The sequence below is a fragment of the Eptatretus burgeri genome, chromosome 13 (assembly GCF_056783735.1).
Source record: "Eptatretus burgeri isolate ZD-2024b chromosome 13, Ebu_testis_v1, whole genome shotgun sequence".
Lineage (NCBI taxonomy): Eukaryota > Metazoa > Chordata > Myxini > Myxiniformes > Myxinidae > Eptatretus > Eptatretus burgeri.
Window position 1 is genome coordinate 67,887,062 of NC_140973.1, and position 14,661 is coordinate 67,901,722.

Here is a 14,661-nt window from a genome sequence, read left to right on the forward strand (position 1 = left end):
TACACCAATGGAGTATAGTCAAGCTTCCCATTAAGATTGTTTTATTTTTCATGACAGTGGTCGTGCAGTGCTCTTTCAGTGATGAAGTCTAATGTCTTTGTATTGGTGCCTGTCGAGCCCGTTCAGAGTGGAATCATGCTGAGGACGTGGTGTGTGAACCAATGTGTGAAGACCTCTGATTTATTTGTTATAATTCCATGCTCTTGGGTAGCCAATAAGGTGAGCGGTGAAAGATCCACACTGAATTTCCTGGGAATCGATGAGAGGCACATTTGGGGGTTCAGAGTGTGAAGTAGGATGGCGAACCTCAAAGCTTCTGTTCCACTACAAGGCACTAAAGTCAGGATCTAAACAGAGGATTATGGAGTGAGCGATAACGATGGTACAATGGAGTGATCATTTAAGCATTTACCTGAGGTGAGTGGCAACAAGCCCCACCACTAGATGAAGCCCTTTGATTGGGTCATCGATGACCAAATGGACAATGCGACTGATTAGCTTGCACTCAGATAACCTCATAGTAAATCTCACTGAATGCTTTGAAGCTTTCAGAGTGGGAGCAAGTGGAAATATCAAGCAGCATGGCAAAGTGCTAAGTAAGGAGTGGATGGGCAGTCGATTGAATGTTGTGCTTGCTGTGTCGGTGTGAGATGGTGCGATTGTGGCACTCTTGGTTCGCGTTGCTGCCGGAGAGCAACTGCTGAACTGTGCCAAATGTGTTCTGCCTTGGTTAACATTGATGCTCCTGAGTTGTAGTGGAGGGGATGTTTGCACCTGGCCACCCATCATTGCTGTTGATCATGCGCACGATGGTGCTCCTACTCCTTATTCCCTCGAGGCACATGCTAAAGGGCTACTGCGTTTCTAAAGGATTTGTCACCCACAGACTTTGTTCTCTCTTAACACATACTCGTATGGAATCTGTGGAAAGGTGTGACACAAGTCAAAACCCTTATTCCCTCTTTCATATCAACAAGCCTTTTGCATCAGCAGACATTTCAATCTTTCTGAAAACTCACAACATTGATCCAATCTATTGTCTCCTTTATGTTTTGTAACTCTTGTATTGGTGTATTTATTTGTTTAAGTGTGAAATTGTGAACCTTTATCTTGTATATCCCTGAGTTGAAATTTATGTATTAATTCCATCAATGCTATCCAACCGAGAACGATACTCGGTAGAGCGCGTATCTCCACCAGGTAGAACAGTTTATGTTTTTATCCAACTGAGATCCTGGATCTGCATCTGCATCTGAACCAAAATCTAATTGCCTTGTTCTTGTCACCTACCCAAATCATCCACTAAGTTTTGTCACAACCCGTCCACAACGTTTTGAAATATTGTGCGAGATATCGATTTTGAACATATTTCTCAATTGTGAAGAATCACCTAAAAAAAAAAATCCAGTATCCGGATACAGATCTTCACCAAAATCGAACCAAATCGTCCTTCTCACACAAACAACCTGTCCACCAAGTTTCGTCCAAATCCATCGATAACTTTTTTATATATCCTGCTCACAGACAACCAAACAAACAAACAGAGGTGAAAACATATGCTGCGTCCACCTTTGGTGGCAGACGCAATAATGTCTGTTCCGTGTGGACGGTGTGTGAAAATTAATATTGCACCACACCTCGACTGTTGGCCTCTGGGTTTATAATTTAATACATTTAGTGTTTTAATCTTATCAGGATTGTCATTTGATTAATCTTGTGTTTCTTGTACAACCTCATTTTGAATGCATCAGAATGTCAGACTAGCTTTTGTAAATATGTTCACTGCTCGAGTTTACAGATTTGCTAGAACAATGAATCTGGGATGTCTTTGTTTTATAGCAATGGCTCCACCGTTGTTCTTTTGGTTCACATGTGTCCTACTTGCGAAGGCTGATCACCTTCGCCCACATTGCTTTAAACATTGTCGGCTTGCTTTGTTGATTGAGGTTATTTTATTTATCCGTATGCAGCCTGTGGCTGCTTCACTGCATCATTTCCTGGGGGCACTGCGATGCTGCTGATGCAGTGCCCCTATTACCAGCATGCTGGTACTCATTTCACTGACCCGTCTCGTGATAATTCAACGGGATGACAGGGGGCTTAAACTCAAGACCCTAAGGTCTTAAGCCAGTCACCCTAATCATTAAGCCAACACCAGGCTTTTGATTTTGGTTGCTCTGGAGCTACAACGACTCCGTAGTCCTTTTGACTAGTCCACAAACCGCACAGCAGAGGCAGAAAGCCCTCAGGCTCATGACAGCATACTATTATTATTATTATTGCTCGAAAGGTATACAAGGTATGGTGGAAATGGGAAGGATTGATGTAGTTACCTCAATAAAGGGAAATAAGGTTATCCATCTATAATTACAGCAATGTGTGTGTGTATGCGTGTGTGTGCGTGTGTGCGTGAGTGCGTGTGTGTGTGTGTGTGTGTGTGTGTGTGCGTGCGTGTGTGTGTGTGTGTGTGCGTGTGTGCGTGTGTGTGTGCGTGTGTGTACGTGCGTGTGTGCGTGTGTGTACGTGCGTGTGCGCGTGTGTGTGTGTGTGTGTGCGTGTGTGCGTGTGTGTACGTGCGTGTGTGCTTGTGTGTACGTGCGTGTGTGCGTGTGTGTACGTGCGTGTGCGCGTGCGTGTGTGTGTGCGTGTGTGCACGTGTGTGTGTGTCTGTGACCGCTATTTCTCGACAACCACTGGTCTGATCTCATTGAAACTTGCCAGGTATATTGCTGGGGACCCGAGTTTGTGCCTTTTCAAGGTTTGATATTAATCGGACAAGTGCTTCCCAAGTTATGGCCATTTATTTACCAAACCAATGACACGACACGTTGTTGCATAGGCGTGGCCGATGGAGAAGGGAAGCTCAGCCGCGTTCCCCATTACGGGTTACAACGTACAGACTTCCGGATAGTGATGACTTTGTGTATTCTAATAATTTCTCGATTTCTTATGCGTATTTATAGATAAACACAATGCCCCAAACCAGTCGTCGTTTACGAGAGCGAAGGAACAGACTGTTTGGTTGCTTGAAAGTAAAATTTTTTTGTTCTTTTCTCTTTGTGTTTTTCCTTGCGATGACATTGCGAAAAGGCAAAATACGTTAGCGCTAATTGAATAATTGGCCATTAAAACTAAATTGCGAATAATCGTAACTGCGATATGCGAACTTCCGGACAGTGAGGAGTTAACTTCGCGTCGGCCGATGCGCGGCCGGCCGACGATGACGTCACCTGCCATGCCGGTTACGATGGGGATCGATCGGTGCCTTAGTTACCGTGGGGTAGGAGTGGCAATGGTCAAGGACAGCGAATAAAACAGCAAGCAAAGACAGGGATGTAAACTTGATTTTAATATGGATTTTAATTAACTCTGTGTGTGTAAGTATCACAGCAGTTGTTACTTCAATGCAAGCGGTAATTCGTGGAATGCATGTGAACATTCTGTACGGGCACGCACCACTTCCGGATGGTGATGACTTAATGTATTCCAATAATTTCTCGATTTATTATGCGCATTTATAGATAAACACAATGCCCCAATCCAGTCGTCGTTTACGAGAGTGAAGGAGCGGCCTGTGTGGTTGTTTCTGGCTCACGGTGTGAGTTTTTTTTGGGGTTTTTTTGCACGTACGTGGCCGTACTAGTGTATAAATAAAAGGGCAGACAAGGTCAATGCAAGGCTCGGCTGTGCTGAGCCTCTTGATTTGATGTGTTGACCTCAGTGTCAGTCATCTTAGTTTTTATACGCCCGATATATATATATATATATATATATATATATATATATATATATATATATATATATATATATATATATATATATATATATATATATCGGGGCGTATTATGTGATACCGGTCGTCCGTCCGTCCGTTCCTGTCCGCACTCTAACTCCCAAAGTTTTCAACTTTCACGTTTCATATTTGGTACATAGGTACAGACTGTGGAGACGGTGTGTCACGACATACATTAGTCATCTAAAGTGGTTGCCATGGCAACCAGGATGCTGTTTTCCATGTAGTAGCACAATTCTGTATATACCTTCTTGTTTGGGCGTATATTGTGCTCACTCGCACTCTTGTTATCTTTTCAATTATTGTTCTTCTTGCGTATGGCAGCTTAGCTGCCAGAGTAGTTATCATTTCTTGGAAGCGCGACTGTGTCACTGATGCAGTGCCCTTCTTCTCGTACACACTGGTACTCATTTCACCGACCTCAGAAGGATGACAGGCTGAGTCAACCCCCTGGTGAATTAATTCAGCGGCCAACGGGGCTTGAACTCAGGACCCTAGGATCCCAAGCCACCACCCTAACCACTAAGCCAACACCAGGCTTTATCTTTCCAATGAAACATTCCTTAAAAATAACAGTCGATGGAATGATCGGAGCAAAATTGATCACATTTGTTCATTCACCACCATTTCCATGCAACAATATGTAGCCGCTGCAATAATTGTAAGGACATGTTTTCAAAAGGGTTGGTCTGTTCGTGTTTCCATCTGAACTACTGGCTCAAGAGCACCTGGCTCAACCCAGGTCCAAATCACAGTCACCGTATGTGATTTTCCATTATGTACTAATGTTCCTGTAACTGATGCAAAAGTACATTTATGTCTACCAATGCCTTTGTCCTGCATGCGATTTATGTACAAGGTCCACCATGAGCCATTAGATCATTGCACGGAAAAAGTAGAAATTTATGTCAAGAAATCCCTCAGTTTCATACCGAACATACTTTTTGATGTTTATCCAAGTTGATGCAGCACATCTTGGCATTGTTTCATCGAAAAGTAACTTTATGGCCAAAAAATTTGTCAAATGAGGTCATTATTTCCCAAGGTAATATGATGATCGATGTTAGTAACGTAATCCGCCTGTTAATGAAGACCGATGACATAACTATTTTCCTACTGTGGGATATTCAAACACAGTTGGCTTGGACCACAAAATTTTCTCGGATCAAAGGGAATGGGATTCTAAAATTGCACTTACAACTTACTCCTGAGTTGTTGTTTTTTTTACACCATAATGTGAAGTAAGATTAAAAATTATATGCAAGTGGATAAATATTCTGCTTCGGAAGTGAGTTCACTTTTCTTCAAGTTGAAGTCCTTTGTTTCTTTTTTTTCCATTATTAATAGGTCAACGAAGATCATTTGAGGGGCTCGTAATAACTTGCCGGAATCACTTTTTTGGAAGGTTTTGAATCTTAAAGATCAAGTGACGGACTCGAGTCATTTGCCTCTTATTCATCGATCATTAAAAACGAGAATGAAAATATCCGATAAAATTGCCTGGTTTGATGATCACGTTCGATTGTTGAAGGATGCATTCCCTTATTGTAGCTTGCAGGCCTGTGACACTCTGATTGAACTGTACACCTGTGATGAATGAACATGCTAATACTTAAGCAGATGTTCAACTGACGGGTGATGTAACGCTTCAGCTGACTGCTTTGCTTCTGCTTAATAGAAGGTACTTAATTTGGGTGCTGTAATTACAATGGCTTCCGTGTACCTTCACAATGCTGCATGATGTTAAAAAATCGTTTTGCTTGTCTGAAAAATATACCCTCGCTCCACCTGCTACCACTGATTGTCTTATAAAACAATGCTTATAGATGACAACCTATGTCATTTTGCGCTTGCTTGCGTGCTCGAAACGACTTGCAAGAGAGATGGGCGTTTAATTGTGAGAAATGAAACGGCAAATTCGGCATGGCGCGCCAAAATGCCAATGTTTGCCAACAGGATATGGTGATGAACTCAAATACTGTACACAGAACTTGCCCCGCGCATCCACCATTTTGCTGCTCCGTTCCAGGAGTGCCTTCTAGTGTTTTGCTGTGGCTGTCTGGCAATGCTCGGGAGGGGTCATCAATAGGGGAGACAGGGATGTGACCTGCACGCCGCGCGTGCTCTTCTGCCCGGCATTATTCTAATTACGCGCCCATACATCAGGCGCTGACCTGAAAACGCCTGACAGCGCATCCCGCCCGCCCTTTCCTCTGCTGCTCGCTGCCTATGCAAATTGGCCGACGAAGGCGAGCAGTTTGACAGCGTGCCCGACTAGCCCAGCTCGGAGCTGGACCGAGCCCCAATGCCCACTATTAGGCGCTCGACTGACTCGCCGCCAGACATAGGTCACCCCAGGCTATCGAGCAAACACCTTCTGTTTCATGCACGGTTTTATCCCCTTTTCTTATTCTGATTGACACTTATTCCTGATCTTTCAACATTTTTTTGTATACAAAGCCGAGGCTCATCGAGGAGCTCGGATCAAAAGCGAGTATGGATTGATAGATGTGGATTTCAACAAAAATGTAGATTCATCTCAGATCAAAACAGAATGTGGACATAAGTGGATTTTATCTTTCATCATGGATATAAATCAGCTTTCATCTCAGATCAAAATGTAGTTTAGGTATATGTCGATTTTATCTTTTATCTCGGATAAAAATCAGCTTTCATCTCAGATCAAAATGTCGTATATGTGGATTTTATCTTTCATCTCAGATATAAATCAGCTTTCATCTCAGATCAAAATGTGGTATGGGTATATGTGGATTTTATCTTTCATCTCAGATAGAAATCACCTTTTATCTCAGATCAAAATGCAGCATATGTAGATTTTATCTTTCATCTCAGATAAAAATCAGCTTTCATCTCAGATCAAAATGTAGTATGGGTGTGGTGGTGGTTGTATGGCAGCTTAGCTGCTGTGGTTGCTATCATTTCTTGAAGCACGACTGTGTCGCTGATGCAGTGCCCCTCTACCAGTACACACACTGGAACTGGTACTCATTTCACCGACCTCAGAAGAATGACAGGCTGAGTCAACCCCCTGGTGTATTAATTCATTGGCCGACGGGGCTTGAACTCAGGACCCGAGGATCCCAAGCCATCCCAAGCCACCACCCCAACACCAGGCTGTAGTATGGGTATATGTGGATGTTATCTTTCATCTCAGATCAAAATCAGATTTCATCTCAGATCAAAATGTAGCATGGGTATAAGTGGATTTTATCTTTCATCTCGGATAAAAATCAGCTTTCATCTCAGATAAAAATGTAGCATGGGTATACGTGGATTTTATCTTTCATCTCAGATAAAAATTTAGTAGGGTATATGTGGATGTTATCTTTCTTCTCTGATTAAAATGTAGTGTGGGTATAAGTGGATTTTATCTTTCATCTCAGATCAAAATGTAGTATGGGTATATGGGGATGTTATCTTTCTTCTCTGATCAAAATCAGATTTCATCTCGGATCGAAACGTAGTGTGGATATATGTGGATTTTATCTTCCATCTTGGATCAAAATCAGATTTCATTTGGGATAGAAACGGAGTATGGATAGACGTGGATTTCATCAAAAACGGAATTTCATCAAGGGTCAAAATGAGATTTCATCTCAGATCAAAATCAAATATTTAATTTCGAATCAAAATGGATCATTGATTTCAGCAGTTATTTGCCTGATCAGCAACATGTACATCAGTTAATCTTTTCGACAAATAAATCCGATTAAGATCAAAGTGAGAATGTGTGTATATGTATAAAATATACATATACATATACATACACTGGTTTAAGGATCATAGAGTGCTTATCCTGTACATCATGTGCAGGAACAGCACGGTATGAGACATCAGTGTACTTTACCTGAATTACAAGCATATGAGTTGACAATGGACAAATCATTATGGAATGGTTTCAAACTTGAATCCCAGCATCCTAACTAAATAGGAGCGTCAAAGAAGCCAGCCTGAATGTCTATAACTCGTTTGTTAGAGGTCAAAGTTGGTAGAACCTCATGGGGATACTATAGCAGTAATGGACCCATATTGGCCACAATGTGGCAAGGTGTTTAACCCTACTTTGCTCATGTGGATCATTTGGGCAAGATACTGGCCCAAAGCCCAAGGAAAATATAATTGCACAACGTATCCTCACAAGCATAAAATCAGCTCTAATTATAATGGGAGTTTATATTCATGTATATATATATATATATGTATATATATGTATATATATATATATATATATGTATATATATGTATATATATATATATATATATATATATATATATATATATATATATATATATATATATATATATATATATAACAGTACGAAAAAGTGTTATTATAATGAAGGACCATTATGTTCTGCCATTGAGTTGACTGTATTGGAATATCCCACCCTCATACCCTTCACTATACAGTGGCAGCAATGCAAGTCCCCACTGTGCCCAAAAAGGACACCTCCTGAGTATTCATGGATGGTGATGTGACATGCAGCAGGGGCATACAGTTTTACCTGATACAGTTCAACCCACTTGGCCATCATAGTTCCAAACAAACTGGCCATAATAGAGAATTTGGCTGAAAAAGTTATACATTGGGATCAACAGGTTTTGATAATTCCTTGAATTAGAAAATTGAACAACTCACTGATCTTTAGTGAAATCAAATGGAACTTTGATCGTTAAAATGGGATTGTACTGTATATCTAAAGGTGCCATTGTTGTAATGACGTGAATAATATTCATTACGAGATGACCCGTGAACCCGTTGGGTTCCTGTTATGACAGCGGTTGATAAAAAAAGCATAAAATAAAATAAATAGCTCCAGCTAACTATACCACTGAGGTTGTTTGAATTGATCAAATAATCCCGAAGAGTACTTTATTGAATCAGCAATTGATTTTTAAATATTTTTTTTCGTTGCCCGATTTGAATGAAACTTGATATTGTGCGTCAATGTGAAAAAAACGGAGAAAAGAAAGTCGAAGAAATTATTGTGCGTAATGTTCTCAATGTAATTTTAATAATGAACACGAAAGTATTAGATCAAAATGGCGATGTCTATTTTATGCTTAAAAATAAATCGTTCTTTGTCTATACTAAATGCTTGAGATTTTAAAATAAATCATTTCAAGAAAAAAAAAGATAGCTCCAGCGAACTATACCGCTGAGGTTGTTTGCATTGATCAAATACTCCCGGTGAGTACTTGACGGAATCGGGAATTTATTTTTTAATAATTTTTTTGTTGCCCGATTTTAATGAAACTTAATGCTGCACACCTCAGGCGAATGGTGAGTAAAGTGGCCATAAAATGTTTGCGCTATCATGTACTATTTTGGCTGTATTTCGGGAACATACATACATGCATATATACAAGATGAGAGTTTTAGTAATATACTGGACGACCCGGGAACCCGGAAAGAAGAATTGAAAAGTTAAAAACTAAGATGACTGACACTGAGGTCAACACATCAAATCGAGAGGCTCAGCACACAGCCAAGCCTTGCATTGATTGTGACAGGGGTTGATGAAAAAAATCATTTCAAGAAAAAAAAAGATAGCTCCAGTGAACTATACCGCTGAGGTTGTTTGCATTGATCAAATACTCCCGACGAGAACTTGACTGAATCGGGAATTGATTGTCTAATAATTTTTTTCGTTGCTCGATTTGAACAAAACTTGATACTGCACACCGCAGGAGAATGTTGAGTAAGGTGGCCCAAAATTTTTTGCGCTATCGTGTACCGCTTTGGCTGTATTTCGGGAAAATACATACATACATACATACATACATACATACATACATACATACATACATACATACATACAAGATGAGAGTTTTAGTAATATACTAGACAACCCGTGAACCCGTTGGGTTCCCGTTATGACAGCGGTTGATGAAAAAAATCATTTCAAGAAATAAAAAACGATAGCTCCAGCGAAATATACCGCTGAAGTTGTTTGCATTGATCAAATATTCCTGAAGACTACTTGACTGAATCGGGAATTGATTTTCTAAATAATTTTTTCGTTGCCCAATCAGAACGATTGTTTGGGGTGGATTAACGGGGGAAGAAAAGATCGAGGATTTGGTGAAGATCCGAGTCTGGATCCGGATCCGAGAATTTTTCAAGTGATTCTTTACCATTGAAAGGGCCAAAAATGATGTATAGCACAATATCGAAGAAGGTTATGGATGGATTCCGATGAAACTTGTTGGACAAGTTGGGAATGCGACTTTGAAGAACCGATTCAATTTTGCTGAAGGAACGAATCCAGATCTGGATACGAGAATTATTTAATTTTTAAGTGATTCTTCATCATTGAGAGATAGGGCTAAAATGATATTGCATGATATCTCAAAAAGTTGAAGAAGGATTCCAATGAAACTTGGTGGATATGTTGGGTATGTGAAAAGGACTAATTAATTTGATTTTGCTGAAGATACGAATTCGGATCTGAAGTCGAGTATTTTTCAAGTGATTCTTCACCATTGAGAGATGGGGCCAAAGACAATATTTTGCACAACATCTCAAAAGGTTATGGATGGATTCGTCAGAAACTTTGTGGACAAGTTGGGTGACAATAACGAATTGATTCAATTTTGGTGAAGATTCAAATTCGAATCTGGATATGACAATTTTTCAAGTGATTCTTCACCATTAAGAGATGGGGCCAAAAACGATGTATAGCATTATATCTAAAAAAGATGTGGACGAGTTATGACAAAACAAGGTGGATGAGTAAGGCGGATTAGGTGACAACAACAAGCCGATTTGATTTTAGTGAAGGTCCGGATTCAGATCCGACCTATCAATGGGATACACAATGTAAACTGTTCGAAGATTTTTCAACTATATTGGTCAGTCGATTTTGTGTGAGGCAGGGAAACCAGCCCAGAGAGGAGATCAGTACTCCATCAACCTGTGGATGAAGTCTTTGTTGGTGGATCGGAGATCAGGTGTGCCAAGGAATATATATATATATATATATATATATATATATATATATATATATATATATATATATATATATATATATATATATATATATATATATATATATATATATATACACACTAGCGATACCCGTGCACATGCACGGGATAGCAGTACAACATAGCTGGAAGCAGAGACAGACCGTACACGGGGAATGACAAAAATACGCATTGTGCAAAATGCATGTGGTACTATGGAACGCCAAGACTTCCCAAACATTGTCGTCATGTCCGCTAAGTGCCACAGCAATTTCATAGGGACCGTGTGATGGCGAGCCGAGTTTTTAGTGTGCAAGCTTGGTATTATAACAGATATATATATATATATATATATATATATATATATATATATATATATATATATATATATATATATATATTTCCATCAGTGTGTGTGTGTGTGTGTGTGTGTGTGTGTGTGTGTGTGTGTGTGTGTGTGTGTGTGTGTGTGTGTGCGCGACTGCTGTTTCTCGACAACCACTGGTACGAACTAATTGAAACTTGCCAGCTATATTGCTGGGGCCCTGTGGATGTGCCTTTTCAAGGTTTGATATTAATCGGACAAGTGCTTCCCAAGTTATGGCTATTTATTTACCAAACCAATGAAAGGACATGTTGCTGCGTAGGCGTGGCCGTTGGGGAAGAGATCCTCAGCCGCGTTCCCCATTACGGGTTTCAACGTATGGACTTCCGGGTGTTGATGACACTGTATTCTAATAATTTCTCGATTTCTTATGCGCATTTATAGATAAACACAATGCCCCAATCCAGTCGTTGTTTACGAGAGCGAAGGAACGGCCTGTGTAGTTGTTTGAAAGTTTTTTGTTTTTTTTTGCACGTACGGCCATGCACGTACGGCCACTCACGTACGGGCACGCGAGAGCGAAGGAAAGGCCTGTGTGGTTGTTGTTTCTGGCACGCGGTTGGAAAGTTTTTTTATTTTTTGCATGTACGGCCACGCACTTACGGCCAGCACGTACGGCAATGCATGTACGGGCATACACGTACAGGCATGCACTAGTATCTATAATTCCAGCAATCTCTGCGTGTGTGTGTGTGTGTGTCTGTGACCGCTGTTTCTCGACAACCACTGGTCCGATGTAATTGAAACTTGCCAGGTATATTGCTGGGGACCTGAGTATGTGCCTTTTCAAGGTTTTATATTAATCGGACAAGTGCTTCCCAAGTTATGGCCATTTATTTACCAACCAATGACAGGACACATTGCTGCGTAGGCGTGGCTGCGTAGGCCGGTGCGCGGCCGGCCGACGATGACGTCACGTGCCGTGCCGGTTACGATGGGGATCGGTGCCTTAGTTACCGTGGCATCGGAGTGGCAATGGTCAATGGCAGCGAATGTCAAGGTAAGCAAAGACAGGGAGGTAAACTTGATTTTAATTTGGATTTTAATTAACTCTGTGTGTGTAAGTATCACAGCAGTTGTTACTTCAATGTAAGCGATAATTCGTGGAATGCATGTGAACATTCCGTATGGGCATGCACCACTTCCGGATAGTGATGACTCACTGTATTCTAATAATTTCTCTTTCTTATGCGCATTTATAGATAAACACAATGTCCCAATCCAGTCGTCGTTTACGAGAGCGAAGTAACGGCCTGTGTGGTTGTTTGAAAGTTTTTTTTTGTTTTTTTTTTGGTTGTTGTTTTACTTATTTATTTCTTTTCCACACTTTGCACGTTTTTTTTTTCTTTCTTTCTTTTTTTTCTTTCTTTTTTTCTTTGTTTGTTTCTCTCTCTCTCTCTCTCTCTCTCTCTCTCTCTCTCTCTCTCTCTCTCTCTCTCTCTCTCTCTCTCTCTCTCTCTCTCTCTCTCTCCTCTCTCTCTCTCTTCTGTTGTCTTCTCTTTGTGTTTTTCCTTGCGATGCCATTGCAAAAAGGCAAAATACGTTGGCGCTAATTGAATAACTGGCCATTAAAACTAAATTGCGAATAATCGTAACTGCGATATGCGAACTTCCGGACAGTGAGGACTTAACTTCTGGACTTCCGGATAGTGACGATTACTGCCCAGGTCGAAAAACCAGTTAAAACCAGTACACATTTTCAACTGGTCTCTATTGGTTCTAATTGGTCTTTAACTGGTCTCTATTGGTTTCAACTGGTACCAGTTAAATTCAGTCAGAATTCCAATTTCCCAGTTGAAAAAACCAGTAGCTCATATTTGTACCAGTTAAAGTCTTACTGGTTCCAGTTGATACCAGTTGCAATGTACTGGTCCCAGTTGATACCAGTTGCAATGTACTGGTCTCCCAGTTGATACCAGTTACAATGTACTGGTCTCAGTTGATACCAGTTATTAAATACAATTGTATTTCAACTGGTAATATATCACTCTATTCCAATTTCCATATTAAAACCAGTAAGAAACCAACTGGCTTTACTGGTACCAGTTGGCTACTGGTTTTCAACTGGTCCCAGTTGACCAGTAAGCTACTGGTCTTTACTGGTTTTTCGATCTGGGGTTGGAAAAAAAAAACAACAACAAGGCTCCTGTTCCCCACGGCTGAAAAGTTATTGTCACCATCTTGGGTTTTGGGCACTTTGAATATAAATATTATATAACGGTAGAAATGCATTCCTTGACATCCATCAACTATAAAATAGATGAAAAACTATGTTGTTGTAGGCCACTCTGGTCTGGGAGGGCCAATTTATATTCTGATGGGAGCCATATTGGATTTTGGAATGTATCCCAAAAATGTCAGCATTTTGTTCAGAATCCTTCAATTTGATAGAAACCATCTTCAAAGCTTTGTTCCTGGATACTCGTTACAGAACTTACACATTGATCCTCTACTAACAATTGGCTTGAAGACCTGGAGGTGAGAATGAGATTGAAGAGAATGTGGAAGTTGATTTCACAAGTGCTAGGTTTCACAGGTTTCACAAGTGATTTAAGCTACTGGTCTTTACTGGTTTTTTGACCTGGGTGTATTCTCGATTTCTGTACTTTCTCGGGCACGCGAGAGCGAAGGAACGGCCTGTGTGGTTTTTGTTTCTGGCTCGCGGTTTGAACGTTGTTTTTTTGTTTGCACGTTCGGCCACGCACGTACGGGCACGTACTGGTATATTTAATAAGGAAATAATATTTTCTTCAAAATGATGTACTATTCTTACAAATTGAAATTTGTTGTCCGACATGATGGTGCAGAGATAACACACTTGCCTTTGAAATGATTCGATGAGGTTTGATTCCCAACTGTACTATAAACTGTAGGATTGATGATTGGCAGGTCGGGTGTTGCACCACAAATTGTGCCAACCCTTTGGGTGAACAATAAACTGCATTTCCAATTTAATCACATTAATTGTGAGATGTTGAAGAACCCACGGTTTGTTTCCTAAAGAGGAGACATGCCATTTCTGACACCCTGAACAAATTACAAATCCTGGCTCAAGTCACTTTCAGTTGAGAATCAGGCCTGGCTGAGCAACAATGTGGGAATAGTTGGGGCAGTCGAAGATGATGAAGAAGAAGATTAATTTAAATTGATTAAAAAAATCCTGAGAGTTTCATGGACAAGTTAATTTTAAGCTATTAATAATATTATTATACATGATAATGTCTTCAAGGTAACTTCCTTATTTTTACCTTGGTTTTTTAATTGTGCTCATTTCTTTCTCCCTAAATTCTAGCCTCATGGAAGAGGGGAGGGGGAGGAAATTGGCAATACACTGACTGGGGCAGCGGGGCCACAGTTGGCCACAAGAAGGAAGAAAATGAATGAATAGCAGCGAGAGAGGGGAATGAAACGGTAACCTGCAGCGAAGAGGTTTGGTTTGGTGACAAAAAGTATCCGGAGACAAATAATGCCCAGACACGTCCGGAGACAAACC

General features: G+C 40.5%; 1 long non-coding RNA gene across 1 annotated transcript in view; it reads right to left on the bottom strand.

Annotated features, from left to right (window-relative positions):
- Positions 1-14,661, bottom strand: part of LOC147014705 (uncharacterized) — a 38,097-nt gene that overhangs the window by 15,674 nt on the left and 7,762 nt on the right. The gene's annotated exons all lie outside the window — the stretch shown is intronic.